Below are 15,517 nucleotides of genomic sequence, written 5' to 3'. Positions count from 1 at the left end.
AACCGCAAGTGAGCACAGTAAGTGAGTCTGTAGCAAATCTGCCTTTTCTGCAAGGTTACCCCATTTTTTAAACTTATTTCGGTACCATATTTTTGCTGCTTTTTTAGCTCTGTACTTTACGCCTGCTAGACAGAAGTAAAGTGCCTGTGTTCCCATTTTAAACATGGGTTAATTAACCTAACCCTGATTGGCATATTGAAATTCCCCAATATGTGGTGAAGGGAATACATCCACACCTGGAAGTTAAATACCACTTTTGAACTGCAGCACCTATGGTGCTAATCACATGGTTGGCTTGTAAAACATCGCTTGAGGCCTACCATGTGTAGCCTGACTGCAGCAGTTTAAAAACTTGTCATCAAATCTGTCCAAATTATCCTTTTTGATAGACGAGAAACCCTGTTTTAAAATATTAATAAGTCACCGCTAAGTATACTTTGTTGCCCTCAAGGGAGAGTGCCTGATATTTGGAACTAGAACATGAGTGAATTAATGTTTGCATGTTCCTCCACTGACCAACGCGTAAAAGCTATTTTCAAGGCAGGATTGCGGCTGGGTTCTCAGAAGATACAAATTATAAACTTTAATCTGTAACTTTTGTGAGAAAATAGATGAAATAGTCATTCAAGGACAATCTTTCATATTTATTAAAAGTAACTTTAATGTATGAAGTTGGATTTTTAGTAAATATTTACAAAAAGTAACTGTTAGAAAGTTACCATTTCCCTGCTTGAACCTCCTGGGGGCTAATTTGCATCAACTTGAACGCAACTGCCCAACACCTGCTAGATATTAATGAGGTGTGAAAACTGCTCCCATAGTAGAACAATGGCGCAGACCTGGAGACAGGATGGACTGGGTTTTGGACATTTGATTCCTCTCAGCCTAGAAAGGATCATTTGAGTGGGCCCAGGAACTTTAATAACTTGAAAGAGGTGAGGGAGGACTGCCCATTTATAGTCCAGCCCAAGAAGCGACTGAGGGCCCGATGTAGGTGTCCATTTACCGACCGGTAACGGCCGATTTCGGCCGTTACCGACCGGTAAATGGACATTCCTGATGTAGGTGAGCCATTTTACCGATTCGGTAAATTTACCGAATCTGTAAATTTACCGAATCGGTAAAATTCCGAATCGGTATTTTTACCGATTCGGTAATTTCCTAATGTAGGTGGGACTCTTCTGAGTCCCACAGGCCAGTCAGATTCGGTATTTTACCATCCAATCCTATTGGATGGTAAAATACCGAATACAGGTGTGCATGTACATGTGTGCATGCACACCAGTGCCATGTGACACACAGACATGCCCTTAGGGCATGTCTGTGTGCCACATGGCACACGTGCCTGAATTCAGGGTGCTAGAGGGTGTCAAAGTGACACCCCCTGCACCCTTGCAAAATTCGGTATTTACCGATTTGGTAAATACCGAATCGGTAATGCCCATTGATTCCTATGGGCTTCAATGCCCATAGGAATCAATTGGCATTACCGATTCGGTATTTACCGAATCAGTAAATACCGATTCCTTCCGATTCGGTAATTTTTAAAATCAAATTACCTACATCTGCCCTTCTCTTTTTTACCACTTCTAAAATACCGATTCGGTGTGAATCGGTATTTATGAAGTGGTAAAAAAGATTTACCTACATCGGGCCCTGAATTAGGGAAAGCCTTTGTCTCCAAGGCCCACACAAGCCAGGCTGACTATGAACTCGGTTAGAGGGAAGCTACCTCAGAACTGGTTTTGAGTGATCACAGAGGAGGCCTTTTTCCTGGATTGATCATTTGACCAGTACCATCTGTACATAGACTGGATGTTGTTGTTCCCTTCTGCTGAAATGAGTGCTGACCTGGATGTTATGTCCCTGAAGTCTTGGAGCCTTAGAAGCGATCCAGAGGAGCTGCTCATAGAACTGAAAAGTGAGTTCAAACACGGTTTCAGACCTTCAAGACCCCCAAGGCTATCAGGGGAACTCTGCAGCAAAGATGCCCACTTTGGATGCACCTTCCTCAGGTACAGCTTCAGGCTCACTCCACTATAGTATTTTGTATCCCTATTTAAAAGACCAAGTTCGAAGGTAAAATCTTTGAACAGGGTGAACCTGCTAGGTGTATCTGACTCACGCTCCATCACGGTCAGCTTGAATTCACACTTGGCTCCCAGTCTACCACTTCCGTCATTGGAACTTCGTGCTCTTGGTGCTATTTTCCCTAAAATCTTAAAATTCATATCTCTAGTTCCCCTTATTGGATGTTTGTCATTTTGGTGTCATTTGGTTTACTACATTTTGCTCCAATTTTCTAATTTGGTTTGGGGTTTTTATTATTTGGTGGTTTGATTTTATTACACTGTTGTAACGTATAAGTTATTAGCACATTACCCTAAATTAATCCTGTATGCTCTGTGCCATGACTACCAAGGGGCTGAGCTCAGGTTAATTTAATGACTTTGAAGTACTCAGCAAGTTAGTGTAATTATTTCTTGAGATGGGCAACCGACCTCCTCAAATAATACTCCACTTTCTTCCCAAACATCTCCAGGAGAATTTGCAGGAGCACATTATAAAAGTGTCTACAAGAAACTGTGTGTTTTCGCTCAGTACTATTTGCCAGATTAGACCTCTGATGATCAGGGGTGAAACAACATCCCCTGCATCCGCCTCTGATCATGTGGCCCCCACCCTTCAGGGGGATCATTCATCCTATGGCCTATGAATTCCTGTTAGTTATTGGAGTCTTGTGCCTCTCGCCACATTCTACAGAACTGCCCCATCATTAAACATTATGCCACTGGGGATGATGCCTTTGTCCGTCCACCTCAAAAGGAAGGCCCATGTATCTGCCGCCTACAAGGGGTTTTCCCTGAGTCCTATATGGCCGGTCAAGCCCTATTTTACAGAGTTCAAAATACATTATACTAGGCAGGGTCCTCTCAACATATTCATTGGTTGGTATCTGTTAGCAATCTAGTGATGCGTGCATGTTACTGTTTGATTACCTTAGTCAAAACTTGCCCCATTCGATGCCCTTGAGCCATTAGTTCTGTGCATTTAAGAGTTTGCATTTGTTTTGAACAAGGGCATTATCAGTGAAAATTAAGAATCATCAGGAAGAGAGGATCTTTTTTCTGCATTGACTGGAGGACAGCTGAATGCAACTGGCTGTTGCGGAGTAAAAATAGAGCATTTACTGTAATCAATTCGTAGGAGGTTTAGTCAGGGACTGGAGAGAGGTTACATTGTGTATATCATTGGACCAGTCCAGCTGTCTCTGGCCACCGTCTCACGTATCAGTAAGATTAGAATGGGAGGAAAGTCCTTCTCCTACCTCGCAGCCTAAGCCTGGAACACCCTCCCCCTCCACATCTGGCAATCTCCCACACTGCCCCAGTCCTGGAAGGACCGTAAGACTTGGTTTTTCGGCTGCCCCAGCATTCAACTGAGCCGCCCCCTTCCAACCCAACACGTTGAGACCCTTACGGGTGAGTAGTTGCGCTTTACCAGCCCCTGATTGAGTGATTGATTGATTGGTAAAGGTGTTATTGTGTTTTCATGTCATGGGTCAAGGTGAAGTGCACACTTGGTAACAGACTACATGCACTGCCTGCATGGTGCTAATTGACATTCAGGGTCCATTTAGCACCATATTACATATAGGTGTTTCCTATTTCCTTGCATTTTTTTTTCAGCGCCCATTCCTAAATTGTAGCACAAAAATCCAAACATAGGTTTTTGCTCCAAAGTAGGACTAAGTGCTGCATAAGTATAAGAAGCAAACCAGCTTTGTCTTACGATATGTAGTATGTTGTCAAATAGCACCTTAGTACAAACTAGTAGAAACAAAGCACTTCACGGAAACCGATTCCCCTTCTTCTCTAATACTGTAAGTTGCAGTGTGCCTGAATCCGCCTTCTCTTTTTTCCTTTGTCTCTCTGCGATTTCTCAGCTTCACAATGTGGTGCTCAGTCATACATGTTTAGTTTGATCTTTTGAGTGTTAGCCCCACGTTTGTTGCAAAAGCAAGCCAACCCAATCAATATTTCAATATGGTCATTCCTCACTCTGTATGGTTCCAGAATATTCCAACCAAAATATTATCTGACAGAAATGTTGTATCCTAAATATTGTTTACAAAAATATCAAACCGCTGGAGTTCATAATAGAAACACTACACCCGCTAGGGTGATATTTTTGCACATGATATATAGGACACAGTAATTATGTCAGACATTAATTTTTCTAATGATGTTTGGACATATTGCCCTCACTGATTGATAACTGCCTGAATCAGGTGATCGCAAGTCAGCAGTTCAACAAGGCATCCTTATGACAGGAGTACATTTGTCCAAGTTAACAAAAAGAGTTGTTGCAACAAGCACTGAATGATCATTTCAAGGGTGTTCTGAAGCGTTGGGATTGGTTCAAATGAACTCCAAAGGGAATCAATTTGCATGAATAAAAATGCACACTAAAGGCTAGATTACGTGTCTGGTGGTCCGAGACCCACCAGACTTGCTGGACTGTGGCGGTCCAGCCACCCTCGCACCGGTGATCAGACCACCCCATTACGAAAAGGGCAGTTGGTCCACCCTTGGACCATCACCGCTGCCAGTGAACTGCTGTTCCCTGGCGGTGCTGCGGCAGTCAGAGGCCGCAGTATGCTCGCCAGGACCTCTGCGGTCCCACCGTGGTCCAGCCAAGCTTATTATGAGTGTTCTCTCTGTCAGCGACGCATGGAGTTTCCTCCTTCATGTACACCGTGGTGGAGTGGAATCAAAGGGAGCCCTACAGGGGTCCCTGAGCCTCCTCCACATATGGATGCACATAGGGGGGCCTAACATGTGCCTCCCTGTGTGCATGCACAACAGTTCCTGAACTGCATGAACTTTAGAGTCCATTTCGTGCAGGGACCTTGTTGTGCAGTCCCATAGCAGTGGCTTTTTCAACTGCACCGCTGCGGGACCGCCATACTGCCCACCCTCCAGATGATGTTTAAATCTTAATCTGGCAGGCAGGCGGCGGCCAGTCTCTGCAGTGCGGTGGTGCGGCAGTGATGTACCGCCTGCTCCTGCACCGGCAAAACTCATAATCTGCCTCTAAATGTTGATAGGCTATACACAAATACAGCTGAGGCATAGTGTTGCACTAACAAACACTCATGCTTAAATCAAGATTAGTCCAGAAAGCGACTTGCAGGGCTCAATTTCTTAATCCGAATAAAGTGTAAGTGGCAGCTGCCGAGTTCGGCATGCAGATTTTTTGTGAATGTTCTCTTTGTGTCATTGCTGCCTGTTGGCAATGTCAGAACCCTACTGCTGACAAAGCACGTAGTGTTATGCGAAAAAAATTATAACGGCTAGACAAGCAGTGCAGGTCCCGCTTTGAAGTCGACCCAGACTACAAAGTGTTTATAGCCTGTCAGAATGCTTTATTGGTTCCCTTATAACAGTTATGGACTTCGTGGAGTCGGCAGTGTGTATGCTGGGATAATGCTATATAAATAAAATCTTGCCAAGCCAGAACAAATGACCAGACGAAGGTATCAGGACTGGTGCAGTAAGGCAAACATTTGTGTGTACATGCGCATTGTGGAATGATTCATTACCTTGAGTTCTAAATGCAAACACTGACACTAAACATCACTAAACATGCCCATCATAGCCACCATAGAGGCTTTATTTTTAAAGAGCTACATGAGTGCATTTGACTATGTCTGTCGAAAAACAGAGCTCGAATTATTGTACATCGCGTGCCCCAGCAGTTGATGAGACAACGGTTATAGTTTTTAGGTCTCGGCTAGTGTAAATCTGGGCACATGCGCAGTCGAGCTGGCGAGATTTATTGAGATTCAGTAAGTTTCACCAGCGAGGTTAAGCCCCGCCCCTCTTTTCCATTGGCTGGCATCACCGTTCATGCTAAACGATGGCCAGCCATTGAAGAAGAGGTCCTAGTGATGTTCTTCTTTCTCTTTAAGCCCCATCTTTTTCAGACTGGATTCCTTGATTTACTGCTGGCGTAAAAGGTTTCTTATCTTCTTTATGGGTCCAGATGGCCCCATAAAGAAGATAAGGAAACTTTTGTTCCAGCAGTAAGTCGGGCCCCAATGCTCCCTCCCCGCGAGAACTCTGTTTCCCCCTCCCCGCATTTGCTGATGGCCAGGTTCCGCTGTGTGATTGTAAAAAGGTTTGACTTGCTGCTGACCCCGGGGGTCAGGACTCTGTGCGTTAATCCCCCTCTCTCCTGGAGCAGCCCAGGGCTCCCCGCAGCGGAGGACACCGCTCATCACCCAGGCTCTGCGGCTCTTGGTGGTCGCCCTCCTTTTGCAGCAGGTGAGGCACTGGGGCAAACGTAGGGCGCCCCTTGGTCATCCCGCTAGGGGGTCTGGGCGGGAGGCAGCGTGGCGTCCTACTTAAAGGGGCTCTCCCCCATCCCGGGCCGGTACGGAATCCCACACGCGCCTGCACCAGTCGTGAATAACTACGGGCGCGTGTCTGCCCTCTACGGAGCCTTTCTATCCCTCCGGGGCATTCGCGCCTTGAGGGGACCGTACCACCTGCACCAAGCACGGGAGGAGGCGAGTATGAACTGAACGGTTTATTGACGGTGCCCGCTTTACACTTAAAACCAATTCATTTAAATTACTGTTGTTTAATAGAAGGGCCCCTGCCCTGTGACTGTACTAGGCTGCACTCCTCTGTCCAGAGCCGCTGCAGGTGCATGCGGTGCGCACGCTTTCCTTGGTAATGGTTACTGTGCCCTCTGGTGACTGGCCGCAAGGAGAAATCCGCTCTCCCTGAGACTCTACCCCCTCCGAACCCGCAGCATCTTGCATGAAGGGATTGTATGCGTGGTCCTGGGCTTTGGAAATCTTTTAAAAAATTGCTATATTTAGTACAATTCTGAATAGGTAGATTGATTGACGCTTACCATGGCCAGCAGCACACCACCAACTCGCCGGCCAGTGACCTAAAAATGTGGAGGGTTCCACGCTTCCTAGTCTAGCTTCCATACATCCCATTGCACCTTGATGTCCCACGCTAGCACCTCTTTGTTACGGCGGGACTAGGAATAGGCAGTAGACGTGTTCTGGTAGTAGTGGATTTTATTTTATCATATAGGGTATCGGTACAGGTCTTTCTGACAGCTCCCTTTCTGGGTGAACGGCTCCTGTCGGGACGGGTCTTTCGTCTGGTTCCCTCCTCCTTCCTCCTGACGGGGCTCCTCCTCCGACTGCTGGGCTCTGGAGGCTCCGTAATGCTCGCCCTCGCCGGCCGCCAAGAAGGAAAGAAACGAGAGGACCAGTAAGTGTTTCGGCGTTTACAAACACGGTAATTGAGGGGGGGGGGGGGTGTGAGGGACGTGAGGGGAACACACAGTGCTTCACTGGCTATGCTAGTGTCAGTGCCAAACTCGTGCCAAAATCAAGAAGGGAAAAACGAGTAGTCTTTACAGGTTTAACTAAGTAGTACGGTGGCCTTTACGCCTCCACCACCCCAGGAATCGGTCCCGTACCTCTGCTAGCCGTACACCTCCTGGCGCACGGCTGGGCGGCTCGTGGTGATGGCCTCCAGGCGTTGCAGGTCCCGTCTCTGGTTTTCCGGCGCTCTCTGCTCCAACCTCCGTTCTTGGGGAATCTTGCTCCGCTTCTTCCGCCGGCGCCTGCTGGCTCTCCGGGATCTCGGTTTCCTCCAGGTTCTCCTCGCTTAACCAACGCTCAGTCCCGATCCAATTCTCCTCCTCCTGTAACCACCGCTCGGCTCCTCTCCAGTCCGACTCGCTGCTTCCCGCCTCTCCGCTCTCCTGCACTCTGTCCGCTCCTCCGGTGAAAAAACACACCTGGTGATTATCGGAGCCTCCTTTTACCTGTTCTTTAGGCTCCTCCTCCATCAGAGCGTCGGTCCATTTAAAGGGACCCCATCCTTCCTCCTCGTCGCAACTATATCTCTCGCTTGCTGACCAGCCAGGATTGACGGGAGGCTGCGGAGACAAGAGGGGGGGTCAAACAATGTTAAAGGTGGACCCTCCTCCTTACCCGACCCCGCTCCCCGGTTACACACCATCCCCCCTGAATACTTCCGTTCGGGAAGTGGATTCCGTGATAAAAAGTCTGCTCCAGTATTGTCGACCCCTTTCTTGTGATGCACACTAAAGGCATAAGGCTGTAGAGCAAGAAACCACCTCATGACACGGGCATTGTTCGACTTGTTGCGGGCCATCCAGAGAAGGGGGGCATGGTCCGTGTATAGCGAGAACTGACGCCCTTCTAGGTAGTACGCCAGCTTCTCCACGGCCCAACGTATGGCTAGACATTCTTTCTCGACCGTAGGATACTTAAGCTCCCGTGGGAACAGCTTTCGGCTGATGAACAGTATCGGATGATCACCTCCGTCGTCCCCCACTTGAGACAGCACGGCCCCTATACCATAGTCAGACGCGTCCGTATGTAGGGAAAAAGGCCGTGAAAAATCTGGGGAAGCAGGGAAGCGAAAGCGTCCAACATAGAGGACGTTGGTGTCTGTAGAATCGACTGCTTGACCTTATTCTGTAGGGCATCTGTTAGGGGGGCGGCCAATTGGGCAAAGTCAGGAATAAACCGTCTGTAGTAACCGATTAGCCCTAAAAAAGCTCTGAGTTCTTTCTTTGTACTCGGGAAGGGTGTTTCCGATATGGCCCTCACTTTCTCTACTTGCGGCTCAATCCTGCCATGTCCTAGTACATAGCCCAAGTACTTTACTTTCTGAAAACCTATTCGAGATTTTTTTGCGTTGACTTTCAACCCGGCCTGGTGGAGCGTCTCGAACAACGTGTGCAGGTGTTTAAGATGTGAGTCCCAGTCAGGGCTAAAGACGACTATATCATCAAGGTAAGCAGAAGTAAATGATGATATATCCTTCAGTACTCGGTTCATCAATCTTTGGAAGGTGGCAGGGGCCCCATGAAGGCCAAAGGGAAGAACGGTGAATTCGTACCTGCCTGAGTCAGTGGTGAACGCGGTTTTATGCCGGTCCTCCTCTTTTAGGGGGACCTGCCAGTAGCCTTTAGTAAGGTCGATGGTACTTATGTATTTGGCCTCACCCAGTTTCTCTATGAGTTCGTCTATCCTGGGTATGGGGTAAGCATCAAAGGTGGAGATGTCGTTCAGCGCTCGGAAGTCCATGCAGAACCTTCTCGTTCCATCAGGCTTTGGTATCAGCACAATGGGGCTTGACCATTCGCTGTGGGAAGGTCTTATCACCCCGAGTCTAAGCATCTCTTCAACTTCTTGTTGTATTCCGGTCCTCCTGGACTCCGGGACTTGATAGGGTTTGATCTTTACTGTTTTACCCGGCGCTGTATGGATATGATGTTCAGCCATATTGGTTTTTCCGGGGAGGTCTGAAAAGACCTGTGCATGGTGTTGTAGCGTTTTCTCCATCTGTCGTTTCTCTTGGGCAGTCAGCTCTTCATTGACCACTAGACTGGAAAGGGTTGACTTGTGGTCAAGTGGGTTCGAGTCTGTGAGGTGGATCTCGGCTGGCGGTCGGCCCAACCACTTTTTTAGGATGTTGATGTGATACACCTGTGTGCTTCGTGGACGTATTTTTAGTCTGTAGCTAGTATTTCCAATGGTTTCTACGACTTCGTAGGGCCCACTCCATTCAGCTTTAAATTACTGCGTCGACGAAGGCAATAGAACTAGAGCCCAATCACCTACAGAAAGTTTTCTCCATTTTTTTCCTTTGTCATATATTGTCTTTTGTTTTCTCTGACTTTTCTCCAGGTTGGCAAAAGCGAGGTCTCTTAACTTTCCCAGTTTGGACCTCAGTTGTCTCGCATAATCCAGGGTTTTGGTTACCTCTTCGGGAGTTTCCCGCTCCCAGGCTTCCTTAGTCATGTCCAATAGGGACCGTGGCTGTCGACCATACAGGAGTTCAAACGAGGAAATCCCTAGGCTGCTCTGTTTTTGACCCCGGATAACATATAGAGCCAGTGGGAGTACTTGATCCCACTCAGTGCTGTTTACTTCTAACATTTTCCGGAGAGTGGTCTTCAACGTCCGGTTGTACCGCTCCACTAGACCATCCGTTTGGGGATGGTATACGGCTGTCCGGATTTGGTGGATGTGTAGCAGGGCACACACTTCTTTCATGAGGCGGGACACAAAAGGGGTACCTTGATCGGTTAGTATTTCTTTCGGAAAGCCAACCCGTGAAAACAATTCCAACATTTTGTCTGCGACGTTCTTTGTGGTGGTCGCTGTCAGGGGGAAGGCCTCTGGAAACCGGGTGGAATAGTCGACTATGACCAATACATATTGGTGACCCTTCTTAGTTTTGGGGAGAGGCCCTATGAGGTCCATTCCTACTCTTTCGAACGGGACACCGATGATGGGGAGAGGTTGTAAGGGCACGGCAGGCGGCCGGGTCATATTCCGTTTCTGACAGACATCGCACTCCTGGCAATACACCATCGAGTCTTTGTATATACCGGGCCAGTAGAAGCATTTTAACAAATTTTGTGTTGTCTTTTCGGCTCCTGTATGGCCTGCCACTAAGTGAGAGTGTGAGTAGAACAACACTTGTTCACGAAAGGATACTGGGACCAATAGTTGTTCTGGGTCGGTCTCTTTTCCCTGTCTGTACAGAAGGTCATTTTTAATGAAAAATCGTGGGTACTGTATGGGGTTTTGGTTCTGATTCTGGTGGGCTGCTTCCCAGGCATTTAATAAAGTAGCGTCATTTGCTTGGGCAAATCGAAAACTTCTATCCAAAATCCATGGGTCCGGGGAGGCAAAGGCTGGCACATACCTCTTGTTCCCAGGGGTGTCTTTTGATACTGTCACTGGGGCAAGGCTAGATTTGAACATGTCCAGAAACTCGGGGTTGTCAGTCCCAATAATTAGATCTTCTGGCAGAGATGCCAGCACCCCTACTTTGACTCGGGACGGCCTACCTGTTTGGGGAATCAGAGGTATTATCGCCACTGGGTACTGCTTCACATCCCCATGAACACACCGGATGTAAACATTCTCTCGGGGAAGGAGCTGTTGGGGTAGCACATGGTGGGCCTGGACAACGGACTGACGACATCCCGAGTCTAGCAGTGCTTTTACAGGGTTCCCATTGATCATTATACTCACTCTATAGGCATGTCCCATCTCAGCGGAGTATAAGACGGTCCGGGGTAGATATCCGACCTCCATGGGCTCCTCCTCCTGTTTCCGTCGAGGACAATGACGGGCTATATGTCCCCAGGTCCCACAATCAAAACACTGTGGCCCACTATGGGGCACAGGTTCCGGCTTCCAGATACGTGGTTTAGGCGCTTCCGGCATCCGTCCAGGTTTCTTCTCCGGTTTGTAGGGATGCTTCTGCCTATCTGTTTCCCCTACCATCGGGGGTTTTTGGGGAGCCCGGGAAAAGGTATTGGCCATTTCTACGGCCTGTAGAGTGGTCAGGTTGTGATGTTGCTTTAACCACCTTTGTGTCGAGAAGGGGAGAGCCTCGAGGAACTGCTCGAGATATATGCGGTCCATGATCTCATCTTTTGAGCTTTCGTTGGGCCGTAGCCATTTGTCCGCAGCCATTTTCAGGCGAACAAACAATGTTTTTGGCATCTCCCCGGGTACACCTCTCTCCTTCCTGAATCGGATCCGATATGCCTCTGTATCAAGGCCTAGATGGTCCAGGATGATTTGTTTTATGTCCGCGTAGGACGTGTCTCCTCGGGGGTTTGCCACCTGGTAGGCGGCTTGGGCCTCCCCCACCAGTAACGGGGCCAAGAAAAAAGGCCATTTCACAACGGGCCATCCACATGCCCTAGCAGCTCGTTCGAAATTAAGTAAAAAGGCGTCCGGATCCTCCCCGGGCTGGTACTTTTGAAGGGACACTCCTCCTATTGTATGGGGTATCCCTCCCACTGCCACTGATCCTGTAGTTACGGGAGGGTCCAGGGTACGGGTTACCACGGCGGCTTTAATGACTTCTCTGTCAGCCTCAGCTGCTAGGAACTGCTGCTCTGCAATCTTCTCCAGGCGTTCTTGACCTTGCACAAGGGCTTTCACTAATTCCTCCATCTTTGGTTTACAGACGGATGGGTTGCCCGCATTCTCCACCACTGTTACGGCGGGACTAGGAATAGGCAGTAGACGTGTTCTGGTAGTAGTGGATTTTATTTTATCATATAGGGTATCGGTACAGGTCTTTCTGACAGCTCCCTTTCTGGGTGAACGGCTCCTGTCGGGACGGGTCTTTCGTCTGGTTCCCTCCTCCTTCCTCCTGACGGGGCTCCTCCTCCGACTGCTGGGCTCTGGAGGCTCCGTAATGCTCGCCCTCGCCGGCCGCCAAGAAGGAAAGAAACGAGAGGACCAGTAAGTGTTTCGGCGTTTACAAACACGGTAATTGAGGGGGGGGGGTGTGAGGGACGTGAGGGGAACACACAGTGCTTCACTGGCTATGCTAGTGTCAGTGCCAAACTCGTGCCAAAATCAAGAAGGGAAAAACGAGTTCGTCTTTACAGGTTTAACTAAGTAGTACGGCGGCCTTTACGCCTCCACCACCCCAAGAATCGGTCCCGTATCTCTGCTAGCCGTACACCTCCTGGCGCACGGCTGGGCGGCTCGTGGTGATGGCCTCCAGGCGTTGCAGGTCCCGTCTCTGGTTTTCCGGCGCTCTCTGCTCCAACCTCCGTTCTTGGGGAATCTTGCTCCGCTTCTTCCGCCGGCGTCTGCTGGCTCTCCGGGATCTCGGTTTCCTCCAGGTTCTCCTCGCTTACCCAACGCTCAGTCCCGATCCAATTCTCCTCCTCCTGTAACCACCGCTCGGCTCCTCTCCAGTCCGACTCGCTGCTTCCCGCCTCTCCGCTCTCCTGCACTCTGTCCGCTCCTCCGGTGAAAAAACACACCTGGTGATTATCGGAGCCTCCTTTTACCTGTTCTTTAGGCTCCTCCTCCATCAGAGCGTCGGTCCATTTAAAGGGACCCCATCCTTCCTCCTCGTCGCAACTATATCTCTCGCTTGCTGACCAGCCAGGATTGAGGGGAGGCTGCGGAGACAAGAGGGGGGGGGTCAAACAATGTTAAAGGTGGACCCTCCTCCTTACCCGACCCCGCTCCCCGGTTACACTCTTAATATTTAATTTGCCAGTTGGGAATGCCCTTTTGTATTACCTTGTAGTTTTCATTTGAACTCATAGGTGTCACCTGCTCTCTCGTGCGTATCATCCTCTCCCACTGTAGGTGTAATGTCCCACCCCTCGGTGCCATGTGCATGCCCCCTACAACCGGATGTAGTGTTGCACCCCAAAAGCGCCCGCTCACGCATTGGAGTTCACTCTAATAGAAACTTGACTCCCTCCCCTGCCCTGGGCTCCCTTTCTTCCAGGGTGCCATGCTGCAGTGTGTGGCCCTGTGTCCGCATGGCCGATCTGCAGACGTGCTGTGTGGGTCCGGGGGGGCTGTACTGCCCTGGCCCCCCTCATTACTCTTCACTCTTGTGGGTGTCACACGCCGTCCGCTTTTCGGAGGAAGGCGTGAATGCCTTGTATATGTAGATTATTGTTTGAGTAACCGGGGTCGGTGCGGCGAAGCACAGACAGGTTTGAGGGGTGTGCCATCTCTCATAGTGCTCTTCAGTCTGTGGCACGAAGTCCCACTCCCAGGCGCCCGCTCTCGGGCCCCCTCTTGATGTGGAGCGGGGGCCTGGTCCTTCTGACGGCTGCTAGCGGGCCGGCCACTGTCCATGGTGTTTAAAGCTGCCGCAGCCCGGGATTTTGAACATACAGTTGCCGGTACAGCCTCAATCAGCCAGCACCGCAGAGCGAGCTCGTGCTGCGCCTGTAACAACACCCCACCCCCCACCGTGGCGCCCCCAGTGTGCACAAATGACCCCCTTTACCCACCATCCACTTAGCTGCCCATAAGTAGGGGAAGAAAACACAATGCCCGAGTTGTGAATCCAGAGCACAGGGCGGACGGGCAGGTCTCTCTCAGCACAATGTGCCTGCTTAGAGTGAGGTCCAGTCTAACCTCCCTGCAATGCATTGCCTGTGAGGAGCGAGCACTATTTAGCACCTGTACTGAAGAGTCGTGCACTGTACTCTTCTTTGGGATGAACAACAATACTTTTGCACATTTACATACAGTGCCTCGATCAACGGTGCATACGTGCACTGTCATATGCGCATGCAATTCTGTCCACACACACACACACCAGTCACACGCATCTACAAAATATTATTTACGGAAAGCAAACATACACTAGCTCACAATCAAGTATAATTATGCACACAACTGCGCACACGCATTCACACAAAAACTGACATATGCACCGTTAATTATAAACACATACAATGACAAGCAGCAACCACATACCAAACACATCACATACCAAACACAATCAAACAACATGCATACCCTAGTCACTGCCTAAGTAAGCACAACCATGGTCGCCACCTGCATTACATCTATTGTTTAGTGAAATGCACACTAATATGATTTTGATTATTGCTATGCAACTATGCAACTGTGCCTTGCTTTAATGTATTGCACATTGGCACTCCCAAAGTCCCCTCACTCTTTGGGAAGAAGGGGTAGGGGGGTAGCAGACCACAAACCAGCTTTTGTGTGAAAAAAGCTGCTTTATTGAAACAGGTGCACATTATCACTTTAAAACCTCGGCCAACGACTTAAAATACTAAACCTCACTAAATAAAACACTTCCTTAACCCCAAATCCCCGCCCGCCCGCCCCTAAAATATCTTTGACCCCGCCCCCCACCCATACATTGCAACATTACAAAATACAAACAATGCGAGTCCTTGCATATACGTATAAACCTAACAATTTAAACAATCCGATACACAAACTCCCCTGCCTGCCCCTTGACAACTTTTGATTCCCCAACCTGTGGAACCACCCCAACAACATAGCCTGCCCACTTATCCTATCGATGACCCAACTACTCAAATGAACAAAGACAATTCTGCAAACCCTAGCAAAACACCACTAACCCCCGCCACCCAGAAAGCCGGGGGGTAGGAAGAAGACCACCCCTCCCCTTTCTGCCCCCCAACTAGCTGCAAAAACTTTCATGTCTCGTAAAGTATATGGCCTATCTGTCATGTTCCTGATCTTTCAAACACCTAGACAGCACTTCTCTCAGCTCCAAAAGATACAGATCCATCCCTAACCTGGACAAGTGTACTCCGTCACTCCTAAAGAACTCAACCGTGTCAAAACGAATATCTCCATGGGTCACTCTCCCAAACCCCAAGCTCCTGCAGAACCTTGAAATGTCCAAGTTGACCTTTTTGCGCGCCCTGTCAATTGCCTTAGGCTTGTTCGCAACTCTCCAAATCCTGCGCGGCATCAACTCTGTCCATAAGACATGGCCCACTGCTCCCTAATAAGTGCCAAATCCCTTTTCATTGCCCTCAGTAAAACGACTCCCTTGATCCCACACAAATCATTTTCCCTCAAATGAATTAAAAGCTGATCCGGGCACTGGCCCCCGACCAACCACGAATTCAGCGCCAGAAT

This window comes from Lissotriton vulgaris, chromosome 7 (assembly GCF_964263255.1).
Source record: "Lissotriton vulgaris chromosome 7, aLisVul1.2, whole genome shotgun sequence".
In the NCBI taxonomy this organism is placed as follows: domain Eukaryota; kingdom Metazoa; phylum Chordata; class Amphibia; order Caudata; family Salamandridae; genus Lissotriton; species Lissotriton vulgaris.
This window is presented reverse-complemented; position numbering follows the sequence as displayed.